Here is a 13287-nt window from a genome sequence, read left to right on the forward strand (position 1 = left end):
TCTTCACATGTACTTCTAGCACTGCAATGTAGAACAACTCTCTACATGCAAAGACTTAAAAGGCAAAAAATAATGCAATTGAGAGTACGGTTTACTGTAATACAGGAAGTGCAAAGTGAAGTACCTTCAAGGGAGGGATTTGTGCAGATTGAACCACATTCCTAATTCCATGGAGATTGTACTATGCCATGTTGTTATTATCGGGGAGTGGTCTACTGGTAGTCCCCCGCATATGCGTAGCATGTTGGTTCACTCCAGCATACTCTGGAGAGCTAATAAAAGAATGTGGGGCATGGTTAGAGTTAGTCGCAGTCGGCTGTAAGCAGCAGCGGATGTCTGTGTGTGTTCTTTGCCATCTAGGCTGGCCCGCATGACCTGGGGGCCGTACGGGGGAGGCCATCCCGCGACGTAGCGGGTGTGCAGACCCCGCCTGCCCTGTGCACAACAGTTTGGTGCGTGGCTGCGTTTTCGAATGAACAGAAAGAAAGTAATGAACAGAAAGAATGAAAGGCCACAACTCATGCAAACCAGACAAGGCTCGACCGGCCCAACCCCAGCACATGCACCTTCATTACTCAGAAGCAGACTGTGCGGCCTACAGTCAGAAGGCACCAGGCATTTCAGACCTCGATGATTACGTGGAGGAGTGCCACACTGCTTGCAAACCCTGTCACAAGGTGGGTGGTTCAGACCTGTGCAATCACAGAATCATGCATAAAGAGAGAGAGAGAAAGAGAGAGGGGGAAACACTAAGAAAACGGGTATTCAACATTGTGCTGCACGCAAGCGCTGCACTCCTCAACACCAAGTTACAGTCTGCCCTCGCCACCTACCACAAGCATTGTGGGGAAAGAAAGGAAAGTCTCAGTCGGGTGACTGTCCAAGCCTCAAAAAGGACAGTGCTCATGCCCGGAGTGACAAGAACATAGCAGAACGATCATAGGCCAGGCCACGGCTGTGACACAGCCTTAACCATACCAAAAATGGCATCCATCCTACTCATTGAACCTTTTGCCGTTGATGGGGCACCCTCTGCGCTTGTGCCAAAATGGAAGGACTGGGTGGAGCGTCTTCACTTCTTCTTTGAAGGGGCGGACATCCTCGCAGAGCAAGAAGGGCCCTCCTGCTGCGTTTCGGTGAGAAAGACATTCACAAAATATACAAAACGTTGACAGAGGATATGCCAAAATCGTACACCACCCTACTATGAGCTCTGGGCAGCCATTTTGAACCAACGGCAAACAGAGACTGCAAGATTTGTATTCCGCCAAGCCTGCCAAGAACCCAAAGAGTCTCTGGACACAAACCACAGTATTTAATAGAGTCCGTCTGCACTTGCGCTTTGGCAAACAAACAAGACAAGATCAGCGGACAAGTGATCCAAGGAAGCTCATCCTCAAAGCTAAATGAGGCAATCCACTAAGAACCAGGAAAATCACTACAGAGCATCCTGACCTTAGGGACGATGAAGGAAGGTCAGAGCCACTCACATGGAAACCATTGTTCACCGGCCAATCAAAACAGAACAAGTCAACGTTGTCCGAGCCGACTTCAAGCTACCAGTTCAAAAAGGACCACAAGACAAATGCAAAGAATATGGATACTGTGGGGGCCCTCCCCAGCTACTTAACAACTGCCCAGCAAAAGGTCAAAGCTGTGTCGCGGGCTAGAAATACAACCATTTTGTGAAGGTTTGTTAATCCTTCAAGCTTAAGACCTCGAAAGAGGTTGTCCAAGTGGTGTCCAAAAACCCTGATGGATCACAAGATATGGACAATGATGCAGAAGACTATGTTGTCCCCACTGTTTTTGCCATAAGAGCTACACCATCTGCTTGTTGTCCTCTCCTGAAGTGTCAAATCAACACAGCAACCATCAATATGGGAGCCTTAACGAGCCTTCTCCGAGTGTTCGCGTGTGGCCAGACAAAACCAATTCCGCTATTAGGATGCTTTCAAACATTGATATCCCAGGGAAACATCAGTGCTGAAACATCAATCTATGTGGCCAACGGAGGGCAAGGCATGCTGATCAGCAGGCAGACAGTAGAGGCGCTGGTTTTGCTATAATTTGCCCTGGGGGTGCAGGAAGAAGAGATAGCAGACCTCCTAGAAGAATATGCAAAAGTTTTTAGAGGCATTGGCTGTCTCAAAGGGAGTGAAGTCAAGCTCCATATCAACCGGTCAATCCAACCGATTACTCTGAGACACAGGAGCATAGCATTCCATCTCAGTTCCAAAGTTGAAGAGGAACAGATTAAACTAGAGAAGGCTGGTATTATTGAGAAGGTGTTGGGGCCCACACCATAGGTTTCACCAATTGTCGTCACTAGAAACCCCAAACAGCAAGGAGAAGTCGCCATTTGCGTGGATATGAGACTACCCAATTCGGCCATGAAATGGGAGTGACATTTAAGTCCTACTGTAGATGATATCCTCAGCAAGCTAACCAGAGCTCAATGGTTCTCCAAAGTCGACCTTCGATCTGGATATCCTCAATTACCCCTCCATAGTGAGTCTTGCTACATCACAACTTTCTCAACCCACCTGGGTTTGCAACGTTATTGCCACCTTAATTGTAGCATCTCCAGTGTGGCAGTAATCTTTCAGAATACGATTTGTGAAGTACTCAGTGGTGTCCCTGGAGTCATCAACATCAGTGATGACATGCTTTTCCATGACAAGTTGATGCAAGGAAATCATGATCATCTACATGGGGTTCTCCAGAGGATACAGTACTTCGGACTTCGGACTCATGTTGCACAAAGAGAAATGCAAATTTCTCGAGCAGAAGATAAGCTTCTTTGGATACACTTTCTCATCCAAAGGCACTGCCCCAGACCCTGATAACATGAGTGATGTACAAGAAGCCCCAACCCCTACCAACATGTCAGAAGTCAGCGGCTTGCTAGGAATGGTCAATTTCTGTGGTCGCTTTATTTCAAACCTTACTGACCTCACACAACCACTGAGGAAGCTCACCAAGCCCACCACACCCTAGACATAGGGCCCGAAAGAGGAGGAGGCCTTTCAGCTGACCAAAGTGGCATTGTCAGCAAGCACCACCTTATCCTACTTTGATCCAACCATGCCGATGAACATTGCAGTAGACACCAGCCCCAAAGGACTGGGGGCGGTGGTTACCCAACAACAACTTCATTGTGACTGGGACCCTGTTGCGTATGCAAGCTGATCGCTCACTGAAACAGGACAGTGGTACTCACAAATAGAGCAGGAGGCCATTGCCATACATTTACCTTGCAGTCACTTATATGTTTATGGCCACCCTTCTGTCGTCACTACCGACCACAAGCCACTGATACCCCGGTTCCAAGGGTCATTTTCCAAACTACCCCCTCGCATCAAGAAATGGATGTTGCAGCTGCAGCAATATCACTGTCAGGAAGAGTTCCGGCCAGGCTCACCAACCCAGCACTTCTCCCGACACTCTCAAGCGGCACCCCTGAAGAAGAAGCTGAGGCACAAGAGACAGAAGCCTATGTAAACTCAATTGCAGAATACTTTTTATTGCATCCTATATCTCTGGAAATGTTGCAACAAGCCACAAAGGAAGACGAGTGCTTTCAGCTTGCCCTGGCTGCATTTCAAACAAATAACTGGCGAGCCATCAAAGCACAACTGCAGCGAAGAACTCCGGGGGCAAGAAAATTACTAGAATCATTACTATTCCTTCAACAACAGCTGTCAACAGATGATGGAGGGTGTCTTTATTGAGAGGGTCTCGCCAGGTCATCCCAGCGAGACTAACTCAACGTGCAGTCCAGCTTGTACAGGAGCAGATGCGAAGACTGTTCCCAATTCCCTTCCCAGAGCACCCTTTGTTCTCAAATAACACTGAACAACAAAAGCTCGCCAAATGGGGAAAGGTGATGGGCAAAACAAGAAGAGACAGCTTTGTAGTCACTGGTTCCTTCTATCCTGTGTGTTTTCTATCTTCTATGTGTAGAGTGTATGATACGGCTGATTTGTTTTCCTATTTGAGGAATTTTAGGATCTGCAAAAGAAAAACAACCATTATCACATTCATTACCCATTTTTGTTAATTAAACATTTTTTTAAACAAAAAACTCTGCAACTTTTACATACCCAACATGACTAAGGCTATTGCTACTCTTCTATGTGTGTATGACGTTATATATGAGAATTAGATGTTGTTTTAGAAATGTTGATGATTGTACTTCTGTCTATATTAATATTAATAACTTCTTGTCCCACTCCTTTGCTTTTTACTCAGAATTGTTCACAACTTGCCAACTGGTTTTCTTTTCCTTTTAATACATATAAATATACATTGAGCTTTCATTAATTGTCTTTTTCTTATAGGAGTTACTTGCCAGCTCCAGAAATAACAAGGCCCAAGGGAAAAGACAATAACTTTAGCTTCACAGATTCTGTAGTTTTAATTTCCTTTTCTTATTTCTTGAAAACTGCTGACCTTTCGATTAACTGAAATGCCATGAAGGAAATAATGTTCAGTTTACTAGAAACTCTCTTTCTGACAGACAAATAAGTCTTCGTTTCCTGGGAATTTATGGTTTAGACTGTCTAGCATTAAACCACTCGAGGTCCAGTTTTTCCCAAAACAGAAAGAAAGGAAGGCATTGAAAAAGAACACAATGAAAAGACCTTCATGACTGAAATGTAATGTTTACCTTCCTATCCCAGACTGCTGACTCAAGAATTCTAAACCAGAGACACTAAAACAACAACGCAAAAATAACAACACCTGTACCTTAACTAGCTTTCCCAATGGAGACTCTGGAGGAGGCTGTTCTCTGAGGAAAATCTTCAGTGAAGTGCACATTCCTTAGCTAGCACGTGCTTCATATTTCATTTGTGCTTGAAGGAAAGAACAACTAGTGCGCTGCAGAGAAAACTGATCTGGCAGCCATCTTGAGTTTCCAGCACTGCCAGTTCTGTTTCCAATTGTTTGTTTGTTTTCCTACTTGTTTCCTACTTTTGATTTTGGTTGACACTACACTGGCCATTAGAGGTTTGTCAACAGGTATCCTTACTAGTGTAATCCAGGGGTGAAGATGTAGAATTTGTCTGTCTCCTGCACAGACTGGGTTCTACTCCTCGTCGCCAATATGAAAAACAATAAGATGCACATTCTTCTTGAAATCAGCTGGTTTAATGAATAATACATCACTGCTTCTCTCTCAATCACTCTTCCCATCACATTGCATGGTGATATCACTGTTCCATTCCCTTGTATCATCATCTCCATAACTCCACACACATCCTGTATTATGCAATATTTATTGCATCTGATATGTACCGGACACCACAAAATGGGATTTTAACTGGTGAGGTGAATATCACAACCCAACCATGGCACTCCATATTGATTTGACTTTCAGAAGGAGGTAAAGTCGGTCAAAGCTTACTCTTGGAGGCTGGAAGGCGGGTTGCATGGTTAGATTATTCTAGTACATAATGTAGAGGAAGTGTTACTTCTTTGAACTTCTAAAAGTTCAATGACATTGCTAACAACATTTTGTTAAAGCTTGATATATGATTGGATGTAAAAAGGATACATAACAAACTGTGACCGATTGAGATTAAGATTTAGCCAAACCGCAGTGTCTTCCTTGTATGAGCATAAAGATTGCAATTCAGGGGGTCATCGTCCACAGCCCCTCCACAGCCAATCAGCAGGCCACTCTTTCTGCAACACTTCCCAAACCCCATGGCTTGAGTTGTCTTGCAGCGCACATGTGTGTCAGTATTGGAGTCAGTACCCACTCTCTTTGAGAAGGGCACATTCCTACAGGACCTGTCCACAGAAGTCTCAGTGGAACCCTCCAGTATCCTCCCATAAGCTCCATTCCCTGTGCCGTTTTCTCAGGAGCATAAGGGGTCTTGCACCACTGGCCAAGGAGAGACCCATCTTAGGCTTTCCTCAGTGGCAGTTGAAGTTTCAGAGTCCAAAAGTCCATCCTGGCAGAGTTTCAAGGGTCTTCTTCCTTCCAGCTGGGCAATATTCCTGTGTCACAAGTCCAGTATCTTCTCAAGTGCCTGTCCCTTTTGCAGGGGTTTTTAAGTGTGGTTGGAACACTCTGGAAGGTAGATGATGCAACATCATCTCTACCTCTGCTCCAGTCCTCCTGCACGGCAATCTGGGACATTTCAACATGGCAGCTTCAAGTGGTCTATGATAAAGACCTTCCCTGGGAGCCTCAGCCTCTCAACCAAATGATTCAGCTGCCTGATCCCTTCCCACCAAAACTTCAAAGGAGGACCCTCCTGTCTTCAGCTTTTGAGGCCTGGTCTCCCTACTTCCAGGCCAGGTGCAGTGTGAAAAGTTAATCAGCATGTGCAGATTTCCTCCCCACCCCTTCCTTTCCCTGGAACTGGACCAACCACTGTTAATGACTCTGTTGTGTGGGGAGGCCTTTGATCCTACTGCTGTTCTTTAGAGTAATTAACTTGGCCCAGTAGGAAGGAAAAAGTCAACATTTTGGAGAAGCATGTATATTGGAGACATTTGTAAATGAACTGCTTTCTGGCTTCCTGGAATATAATCACATCCAGGAGCCCATATAGCCTGGTTTCTAACAGACACCCAGTACAGAAACAGCTTTACTGTCAGTCCTTCAGGATCATAGAATGTAAGCAGAAAAGCCAGTTGTCTTAGTTCTTCTCAGTCTATCTCATTCCATCCTCCTAATCAGACTGGCTGAGGGTGGGTCTGGGGCATTGATGTGGTGCAAATCCTATATAGAGGATAGACACCAATCAGTTGACCTTACTCCACATGTATTGGCCACCAAAACATTGGGTCAAGGCATTTCACAAGGGCCTGCATTAAGTTCTACCCTCTTAAATGTTATATTCATGCTTTGGCTTTACCGTTCAGTTCTTTTGGTGTCACCTCCATGAATTATGCAAATGACACCCAATTGATCATTGTCTTGGACAGTTATGGTTGGCCGCCCCTTGAAACTTTCAACACTGTATGGCTGCTATTGCCTCTTGCCTTTGACACAATGCCTTGAAGTTTAACTCTGATAAGACTGAACTGCTCTGGATATCCCATTCTTCTGGTAGACCATTTCCTTCTATCTTCTGGCCTTCATCCTGGGCTGATCCCCCTCACACAGTGAAGGATTTAGGTTTTCATTCCAAGTCTAGTTTATCTCTGGAGAAACCAGCCAATCATCTGGCCTACCTATGTTTTCTCCTGTTTAGGGTGCTTAGAAAAATTTCCTCACCCCTTCCTTCAAAGGCTGGTTGGGTTGTGGTCCAGGTGACTGTTCTTGGGCACCTCAACATTGCAATTCTCTTTCTTTGGGTGCCTCCAATTTTGTTGAAAACATTTCAATGAATTAAAAACGCTGCTTCTAAATTTGTTCTTGGATTGCCCGAGTACACTTGTGCTTCTACTGCTGTTGACTCACTGTACTGGCTGCCAGTAGCAAAAAGGTTTATTGTTAAGTCCCTTAGTGGTGAGCCATCTATCACAACGGACAGTGTTATTTGGGGGAAAATGTGTACATCTCTGTCCTTGATCACTCACTCCGCTCACAAGAAGCCTGTTTCCTTTCAATACCAATTCGGGTCAGTGGCAGGGCTTTCTAGGTGGCTGCAGGGAAACTCTGGAAACTCAACTCAAAGTGCCATAAGAGTACAGTTATCACAACAATGACAGTGGATCTGCACCCAGGGTACGCAGGGTACATGTTTACCTAACCAGTATCTGTGTGCCTAAGTATGGCAAATCTTTATGCCAATAAAGTATAATGCAGCAAACACACAGCCTTTTCCTTCTTCAGTTTCAGAAAAGCTCTACAGACCTACACTATAAATGCCCACTCACATTATAAGGCATTTCCCAGCTCAGCACCAATCCCTGAATGATTCCTTCTGCCACAAGCTACTTGTGTGCAGAATCCAGGCTACATTTGATGGTAGTCTGATATGCTCAGCCAGCACACATGTGCACATGAATGTGCTCACTTGTTTGTGTGTAACCAGCTCAAAGCCTTTTACGTTAACTATACAGCAGCAACCTTATCTTAAAAGGTGGACATTAGAGGTTGGCACTTTCACTCCATTTCCACAGAATTTGCTGTGAATGAGACTCAGATGGTGAGACTCACTCACAGAAAAAGTCCAAAAACAGGTAGTCAAAAAGCGAACAGTCCAGGGGAATTTAGTGGACGAAACCCATTCCCTAGTCTTGTATTTCCCCGTGCCTTCTCCACTGCTAAGAGTGGGCTTTCTCATTGCTTCTGTGAACAAATAAACTCTATATTCTCCATAGTGCAATATCAGTTTTATAGTAGGACTCCTTAACTCTCTTATAATCTTTCGAACTATGTATAGAACTTGTGAGTCATACTATTCCTTCATCACACTCACAGTAGAACTAATTAGTTCCCCTAGCTCAGTGTCAAATTAACTGTTTTAGTCATTGTTTCCCTAGCCATGTAACCCACTGACAGTCAGGCTCATCATGCATTATTCATAAGCCCTAGGTCACAATGTTTTAAATCCAACTAGTAGGCCGAGGGGAAGAATGGCAGCCTGAGGGGAAGACTGACCAAAAATAGTTATGGTTGAGTTCAGTATCTCACAAGATTATGGCCCTCATTATTAACTTGGCGGTAATCACCGCCAACCGCCGTGGTGACGGTGACCAGAAGACCGCCAGTGGCGGTAGACTGCACACCGCCTAATAATGATGCCAAAAAGTCAAACCTTTAAAAATCCTGCAACCTCCACCCACTGCCAGGGCCTACGATGACTGAAAGGCAGTACACCCCACCCTGCCACCACCTTGCAGACAAATCCTCCACCCACCAAATAATAATGCACAAATCAGCGTGGTGAATAGTGAATGCCGAACGACCATTGGCGGTACGCACCGCCACGGCCAGCAATGGGACCCACCAACAACAAATGCACACATTGGCTACTTTGAAACCCACACACCTGACACACATCCACAATATAAATCAATCACATACATACCCCAAAATTCTTTGCATCGCCAGTAGCACTACAGATATTGACAACACAACATGCATATACTGAACCCACCGCCATGCACCTGATCATTGGTTTACATGGTTGTCAATGTGGAACCTGGGCGAATCATGAACGCTGCTGGCGGTGATGGAGCACACCATCGCAGTACCTATGCCATTTTGTCAGACTCTTGACACTTGACTCCTGATTCCTGTGAAGGGTAGTACTCCACTGCGTGTGCTACTGTGTCCTGAGTCTGGTCCCTGAGATGGCACGGATTTCAGGGGAACGGGCCCGGCCTTCACCGTGGAGTACCTTGAGAAGCTGTTGGACAGGGTCCTACCCCGTATACGAAGTTGTATGAGCGACCAGAGGAGCAGGTGAGTTGGCATCTGTCATGCTTAGATGTGTGTGATTGTGGCAGATGCCTGTATGCCTGTGTGTCCGATGTGTGGCAGCACAGCCATAGATTGTCTGGCACATTGAAAACATGCCTGTCAACAATGGGCGTTCCATATGGAGCGACATGGCATTTGTATTCGGTGCACACTTACTGGCGTCTGTTTATTTCCTCTGTGTGTCCCATGCAGGTCAGCACCCATCAAGAGAAAGGCCTGTGGCAAGCCATCACCAAGGCCCTGGGGGTCTACAACCGGCAGAGCACCCACTGCAGCAAGCGGTGAGAGGACCTGAGGCGCTGGGCCAGGAAGACTGGAGAGGCCCAGCTGGGGAAGGCCTCCCAACGAGGAAGGGGTGCCTGTCGGACCCTCACCCCCTAATGGCCCGCATTCTGGTGGTGGCCTATCCGGATTTGGATGGGCGCTTGAAGGCAGCACAGCAGATACAAGGGGGTGAGTAGCAACACTGTTGTGATACCCCTTTGATGGATGGATGTTGGTGCTGTGGTATGTATGCATTGTAGTGCCAGGCACTTGGACAGGTGTGTTCCTGCAGTCCTGCCCCCTCCAAGCCCTCGGGATGGTGTAACGGCTAGTTTGGGCAGTCTCTATAGGCCTATGAAGGGACCCCTTTCTGTCATCTGGTATTCATTGTGGCCTTATGGACTTGTAAGTGTATTGGCTGGGCATGGTCTCTCCTGGGTCGCCTCCACACAGTGTATCAGGTTCATGTTTCATGAGGGTTATGTAGTGTATTCTAGGGTCGTGACCACTAGTCAGGGGCACAGTCATTACACATACACATTACAGTATGTTGTCTGTGCTGAGTGTACGTACGTGACCTGGATGGGAGTGTATGTGTGCCAAAATGTACATATATTCAGGATTTGACAAAGTTCTCCCTTGTTTTGTTTCCCCGCCCCTGTGCTCTTGTGTCCTTTGTGTACATTAACATCATCTGGCGAGGAAGCTGAGGCACCGGCGAGTGGGGATGCAGCAGCCCATGGTTCCAAGGACGCAGAGTCGACCGACGCCAAGGGCACCAGTGGGTTGGAGGGTGAGGGGAGAACCACGGGGGAAGCAACGACCACTGGAGGTAGTGACTCTGATACCTCCTCTGATGGGAGCTCCCTGGTGGTGGCGGACCTTACTGGGTCCACCCATTCTTTGCCATCTCCCGCCACCCCCATACCATCACCGCCCTCCCAGTTGCTCTCCACCGAATTGCCCGTGCCCGCTCACCCAGGAGGGTGGGTGTCTCCTTTGCCCCAGGCACCTCATTCCCTTCCCCAGCCCTGCTGCCCTCACGAGGGAGGCTATTGACCTCCTGAGACCCATCTCTGTAGAGCAGACAACCATCGTGAATGCCATCCAGGGGCTAGCATCCCAGATGCAGCAATGCAATTCATACCTGGAGGGCATTCACGGTGCCATGTCTGGCCTACAGAGATCTTTTCAGGCTCTGGCCTCCTCTTTGACGGCAGCGTGTCCCTAGTCTTTCCGTCCCCTCTCCCACCACCTCTACCCCTTCCAGCACCCCACTCCCTTCACCCATTCCAAGCACACATACCGACAGCCATGCACACAGATCAACACACAAGAAGCACACTGAAAAACACAAGCACCACACTTCCCACCACAGGCAGACACACACCCAACATACAAAAGCACACACAACATCCACTTTCCCCAGTGTGTCGACCTCCCCCGCCACCCTGTCTGTCACCTCACCTTGCACACCCACACGCACTGCACCCTCAGTCCCTGCTGCTGCCCCCATTCATGCAGTCACCACAGCACCTGACATCCAGACATGTAACCAAGACACCACACCTGCACTCACCACGACTACATTGACAGACACTTGCAGCACATTCACCAGACCTGCAGACCCCCAGACAACATCCATGTACACTGGCAGCCTGTCTTCTCCCATTGTGTCCACCCCTCCTTCCAAAACACTCAAACATTTACTGATATCCACACCACACACATCCACCACACATAAGCATACTTTACAGGCACCTGCATCCACATCCGGCACACCTACACCTGATACGAGCACTCCCTCAACCTCCACTCCCAGACCTGCCTCCAAATCCGCTTCAACTGCATCTAAAAAGCTTTTTCTCTCCCATGTTGACCTGTTTGAACCCACTGTCTCACCCCGTCTTGTCCCTAAACATGCACATGTCCTTGCCCAGTCCACTCTTTCCTCGTCCAAACCCACCCCAGTCCGCCCTTCCCATTCCTGAGCTCCTTCCCCAGGGAGGAAGAGGCCATGTGTTGTCCCAGTCCCTCTGCCACCCTGGTCCAAGCCCACTCCCCCTCCATCCAAGGGCAAGCCCACCCCCTTCCAGACGTAAGTCCCCACCCCCACCACCCCCTGCCCCTGTTCCCTGAGGTGCCTGGCTGCCCCCTTGATGCCCCTTTCGAAGGAAAGTACCCTTTGCACATGTGGGAGTCAAGTTCGGCCTATATTGGACCTTCTGCGATTTAATAATGGACTGGCCAATGGCCTTCTTTGGCCATTACAGTTCTTACATTTCAATAAATTCCAGTGCCCAGTAGTGCGGTTGGCACAATGTAGTGTCTTGGTTCAGTGTTTCACTGTGTGGGTGGGGTGTGCACATGTGTGTACTTTGGTGCAGGTCTTTGTTGGCTTGTGTCTGGTAAGTACATTTTGTTATGGTATGTTTGGTTTGTGATGGTGAGAGGGGTTGTGAGTGCGTTGCAGGGTGGGTGGGGTGGGTGTGTAACTGTGCTCTTTCTTCCCATGTGTACTAGGCAGCGTTACTTACCGTCATCGTCTTCGTCGTCGGTCGCGGTCCTGGAGGAATATAGCAAGGAGAAGCACTGGGATTATTTCCAACTTTCTCTCCATGTCTGCGTCGGCGTTTTCTGTGTGCCTAAGGTGAGTGTTTCCTTTTATATTGTTGGTTTCCGCCACACTTTGCGTGACGGTGGTTCCTGCCCCGGAACTGATGGCAGTCTGGTGTTTCATTATTTGGTGGGCGGGTAGGTCCTTTCCACCGGCCTGTGGGCGGCCTCCTCCGTCCTCATTGGGACTACAAAGATGGCGGTGTGTGGATGGACCGCTACTTGTTTTTCCATATTCTTCATTATTTGGCAGTCCGGATCGCCAGCCTGTTGGCAGTAGTTACCTCCAGTGCTGTTGGTGCGGTGTTTACCACCATGTTCATAATGACCACCTATGAATGGGGGTCCTTAGAAAGGCAGTTTGAAGATTTTGTGAAAATCCCCTTGTCTTGCCTTTTGGGAATGTAGGCCAAGGTGAAAAAGTAACTATATGTGATGGTGGGTGGTGAATGTGGACATGTAGCAACACAAAGAGCAAAACAAATAAATAATACATGCTTGACTGTCTCAGCCAATTTGTTAAAGATACAATTAAATATATTATCTAATAGGTAAAATGTGATTAAATGGGATGAGTAGAAGATAGTAAATGAAGAGGTAACAATTGCTTACCCAATTTAGATACAGATTTGTTCACTGTTAGTCCTAAGGCAACAACAGAGTCTCGCTGGGACACCAGTTCTCTTGCCATATACTGAACAGTTTCAAATAGGATGCACAGAAAGGTTTAGAGTCACAATTCGAGTGCACCAGTGAGTTCACTAGAGTCTGAATTAATAACAAAAGCTTAGCATGTTTGATTGAAACATTATGCCATGTGGAGAAGTCATTATGTTATGAGGAGAGGTCAGTTACATAGTTGTATGTATACTGCTTTTCTCTGCTCCTGATGAAGGCTGTCTGTTGTGTATGTTGCTGTTTTGGCTTGGTTTTCTGATGGAAGTTCTGATTTAGGTACTAAATTATTTTGTGGTTAACATTTCATGCTTGACCGTTTCTAAATCATACCAGTG

Source organism: Pleurodeles waltl, chromosome 7 (genome assembly GCF_031143425.1).
Source record: "Pleurodeles waltl isolate 20211129_DDA chromosome 7, aPleWal1.hap1.20221129, whole genome shotgun sequence".
Lineage (NCBI taxonomy): Eukaryota > Metazoa > Chordata > Amphibia > Caudata > Salamandridae > Pleurodeles > Pleurodeles waltl.